At 36.5% G+C, this 5,000-nt stretch overlaps 1 protein-coding gene and 1 pseudogene across 1 annotated transcript in view; one reads left to right on the top strand and one right to left on the bottom strand.

Moving 5' to 3' along the window:
- The window catches only part of ZFPM2 (zinc finger protein, FOG family member 2), a 462,014-nt gene that overhangs the window by 398,103 nt on the left and 58,911 nt on the right, over window positions 1–5,000 (top strand). The gene's annotated exons all lie outside the window — the stretch shown is intronic.
- Window positions 1,969–2,519, bottom strand: LOC114895641 (annotated as a pseudogene).

Genomic DNA, 5,000 nt, shown 5'->3' with positions numbered 1-5,000 from the left:
TGATTTGCTCTATTTACAAAAACAACTCAGTTTTTACCATTTTATTTTAAGAGTAGCTTCCTTCCCAATATAAAACAATTTTAAAGCCTCTATTTAGGACAGATTAGGAGACTCCATGTGTATATAGGATACTGGGTTTTTTTTTTTAAGATTTTTAATTAACAGACAATATTGTAGAAAGGGGTTTTAAAAATAGACATGGTCAAGGTTTCAGAATAATATGTAAGATGTATCTTTATCTTCAAATTCATCAAGTTGTATACATTAAATATGTAGTTTTTTGTATGTCAATCATACCTCAATAAAGTGGTTTAAAATCCTAAAAATAAAATGTAAAGAAATACCACCAAAAATTCAGTGATCATTTCATCTTAAACATACAATTTGAGTCATTTTTAAGCCATTCCAACTTCATTATGGGTGGAAATGTGAGTTTTAAGCTGTGTTGGCAGGAAGGAAGCAAACATTTTTTTACTGTTTTATATATGACTCCACATTGTGTTTCCTTGGATGTGTCTGTCCAGTAACTAGACCAGTAACACGGAGCAAGCCATGTTAACCCTTCTCATGAGGACCTTCAAGGAAAGTAAGCTAATACCTCCTTTATCTCCTTTTAAAAACTGTAATATCTCTGTAAACCTCTAGAAAGGTGATTATCCCAACTTGCGGACAAAAGTAATGTTATTGATAACAAGTTAAAGATGATATGTCACTTTAGTTTACTTTTTTATTAAGAGATACTTTAAGTATTAATGTATAAACATCTACCTATGTTAAAGCATTAATATTTTTTCTCTAACCTAGTGAAATTTTAATATGCCATGATGGTTAAAATTCTAATGAACTAAAGTAGAAATAAAATCACATTGCAGATGCCAGTATACTTATAGGCTAAAATTGGAACCCCTAAGTGTAGAGAACATAGAAGGAACACGAACTCAAATAAAAGATACATCTGTAAACTTCTAGTTTACAGAAGTTCAGACATTTGGAAACATTTGCCAAGTTAATATTCATCTCGGTATGAATTGGCTTTGACCTTGAGCCTCCGGTGTGCTTCAAGATAGTTTAATTTACTGTATTAACACTAGCCCCAATGGATATCACATTCATAAGGAACCAGTTTGGCATCCTCTGAAAAGTAAGCAGATAAAAATAAAGATTTTTTTCAATAGTTAGTACACAGGACAAGCAGTTGACATTTATTAATTTCTTTCATTTCTTCCACACTGCGGAATAAAGCGCCAAGCATGTTGATAATTATTCAGACAAACCCATGAGTCATATTATCACCACTGCACAGACCCCCTAGAAGCAGAGTAAGAAATTAATAAACACTTGAGGATTTATTGATGCTTGGATTATTTATTGGGTTTGCCAATGATTGGCTCTACATGGAAGCATCATATTACACAAGAATATTGTAATTTATTAGGTAACTTCTTCACTACCTAAATATTTGAATTCTGCTTCTGTACACAAGGACTATTTCTTCTACTAATACAATGCAAGTCCTTCCAGACGTTTGTTCTATAAGCAATATCTCTATTTTAGTTAACACCAGACAAAATATCAATCACTCTTCACATTGAACAATAAACTAATATAACCACTATTATTTCATCAATTTAGTCTGCATGTGGTCATTAAGTATTTCAAAGTTCTTTCTTACAAAATTTTTAATTCATTCAGATAAAATGTGTGCATATACACGTGTGAAATTGCATATAATGTTAAGGTGCTCATGGACCTGTTGAAGTTTGTCTGTGGCCTTCTTCACAATTTCAGTTCACAATCTCAGACTTGATAGGTGATTTGTATGACCATACTGAGCATAAATCTGAGAAGATTCCCTATCAAATTATCTTTATATTTCATGAAGAGATGATGTGACTTCCGTATAACAATTTTTTTTTTCTTTTTTGGTTGTCAAATAATCCTTTATCAAAATGTTTTCCTCTGTAGTTCTTAACTATCTGGGCGTTCTACTGTCCCACTGCCAATGTCATTGGTGATGTCATATGGGTGGCAGCCATCAGCATTGTAGCCCACAAACTAGGCAGCCTCCAGGATCTCTTTAATGATTCCAGAGAGTTCTCTGGCCAAAGGTTGGTGCTGTATCTGTCAGGCAATATTGGCAATCTCATCAAAAGTGCTATTTCCATTGTGCTTATAGTTTTTCTGCTTCTTTCCATTTCTGGGTAGTTCTTGAGGGTTTTGATGTTCAGAGAGAGGCAGAAGGTACCACCTCAGTCTGGGCCTGCCTGTTCTGAATGTTCGTTTTCACTGTAATCCTAACTTTTCAAGTCACCAGTTGTCTTGGCCATGTCATCACCAATCTCTTTTGGAGACATCCAGGCAAATGGCTGTGAGAGCCGGGGTACCTGTGACACTGTTTCCCCACTGAAACACCTCAGGTGTATGACTTTGATCTTGTTAGGGTCAAACTTGGGTGGCCTGGCATAGAAGCAGCTTGTGTAGGATAAACCAGATGGGGACCACAGGGCCTCCTCCACAGGGAGTCAGAAAGCACCCCCATCCACATAACTTTTAAATGCTAATCTTTTGTTGTAGAAGGTCCTATCTTGTGAGCAAATATTACAATAGTATTTAATGTAGACATATATCTTCTGTATATTTTTGCTATGTTCCAGAACACAGCCAACAACCTAGAAAAATGAGAAAACAAACAAAAGGCACCTAAATTTAAATATAGGTATACATTTCAATATATGCAAATATAGATTTTGCTTTAAACAAACAAAACTTTAGTTAGATACCACAAATGTCTTATATTTTAGTCTCATACTTTATCATTATAAGAGTCTGTCAGATCTTCACAGAGAACTTATGAACTCTTAATTTAGATACAACCTTTACAGACCGGTTAGTTGGTTTCCCAGCTCACACTGAATTAGAAAATGAAGTGTTTGTTCGCAGCAGAAACACTGACAAAATTAAGAAGTAAACATCAAAAAAAAAAAATCCCACTAAAGAAATAAAATATTTAAGTGTCAGGCCCTTAAGGAGTAGAATGGCTGCCTCAGTAAATAACCTCTGAGAACACTTCTCTAAAACAATGCATGCTTCAAACGATTCTCTGTTCTGTGCCCTCAGTTTAAGGGGAAATACTCTAGATTTTATAGCAAGGGTAGCATTAAAGAATGGTCAAGTAACAACTTTTGACCTTTAACGTGGTAACTAATAGAGATCAAACAACTCAGTCACAGATTATAACAAGTACAGGCAATGTAGTTGTAATCTTTTTGCCCAGTTATTTGATGCAAATCGTCCAGGTCTGTGTGAATACTTGAATTGCATTAGAGGTTTTTCTGCTGTTCCTAATGTTCAGTAATTTGCTTAGGTTGTTCCCATCTACTGGGATTGTATTTATGAATATTCATGTTTATAGGGAGGAATACACAAGCATATGGGGGATGCATACTTGGCTGCAGAATTCCCTGTAACCCATTTCATAGAAATATTCAGTTTGGATAAATTTTGCTTTTTTTTCCTGAGAGAACAGCTTCAGCTGTCTTGCTTGTTGATACCTTTGATTGCTCTTACATAAACAGTAAAGACACTTTGCAGCTATAGTTTTTCCAGGGCTTCTGGGCAGATATGCTTTTAACAGCTTCTTTCAAGTCTTCTTAGGAATGTTTCAGAAATGGCAGGTTAGAGGTTGGTGCAAAAAAAGTCAACAATTGTAATAGATTTCATGCTTTCAGGTCTGTTTCGGAGAGGGTTGTATTTTGTGTTTCTCTCTACAAGTTGGCTTCCTTATAACCCCCTTTTCTTTCCCCTGTATCCTCCCCTAACCCCAGAAATTATTGTATTTGGCTTAAAATTAGTGAAAAATGCTCCTTAATACTGGGGCAGTCTGGCTAATGGACTTAGGTCGAAATAATTGATCCTGAAAACAAGGAAATCCACCCAAATCCTATCTTTATGCTCTTCTTAATTTCATTACATGCTTCACAGACAGTCAAAGCAGGGTTCAGAAATGTCAACTATTACGCAGCATTTAAATCCATTTGCCTCACATAGGTCTGTTCTATCAGAAATAAAATATTTCACAAACACACTTTTATCATCCTCTCTTATCTCCTGCAAAGCTTAAAACATAGAGGAAAGGAGAAGAGGGGTACAAAAAGAATTGGTCAGTACAAATATGAGAGCTGTTGCCTGATGCCAACATAGTCGTGCTTATTCTAACCCAATGTGAAGAATAAAGCAATAAAAAGATAATGGTAAATAACTTTCATAGCATAGAAATACACCCTAAAGCCAAATAACATTGTAAAAATAATAAAATTAGCTTTAATTATGGGTGTGCAATTCTATAACATTAAAATACCAGGGAAGTCCAGCACACTAATGTATAAATATAATTATTTCAGAGTCATGGAAGATAGAAAGCAATTTCCATATAGAACATAAAAATATAGTAAAAAGTTAAAATAGTAGTCTATTTTATTTACTCAATAAATAGTCACTGCATGCCTATTGTGTGTGTGAAAGGTATTGTCCTAGGCAGCAAATTCAGCAGTGAACTTCTTCCCTTAGGATCTTATATTCCAACAGAGGAAGAAGATGATAAACAAATAAATGCACAAAATGTATACTTTGTTAAATGCTTAAAAGCATTAAGGACAAAAATAAGTCGGAGAGAAAAATAAAACACAGAGGGAGGTTTGAAATTTAAAATAAGGTAGTGAGGGGGCTTCCCTGGTGGCGCAGTGGTTGAGAGTCCACCTGCCGATGCAGGGGACGCGGGTTCGTGCCCCGGTCCGGGAAGATCCCACATGCCGCGGAGTGGCTGGGCCCGTGAGCCATGGCCGATGAGCCTGCGCGTCCGGAGCCTGTGCTCCGCAATGGGAGAGGCCACAACAGTGAGAGGTCCGGGATGATCCCACATGCCGCGGAGTGGCTGGGCCCGTGAGCCATGGCCGATGAGCCTGCGCGTCCGGAGCCTGTGCTCCGCAATGGGAGAGGCCACA

This window comes from Monodon monoceros, unplaced genomic scaffold (assembly GCF_005190385.1).
Source record: "Monodon monoceros isolate NGI ecotype Baffin Bay Population unplaced genomic scaffold, NGI_Narwhal_1 Super_Scaffold_14, whole genome shotgun sequence".
Taxonomy (NCBI): Eukaryota; Metazoa; Chordata; class Mammalia; order Artiodactyla; family Monodontidae; genus Monodon; species Monodon monoceros.
Note: the sequence above shows the minus strand (reverse complement) of the source record. Positions and strands in the feature narration are given on the sequence as shown.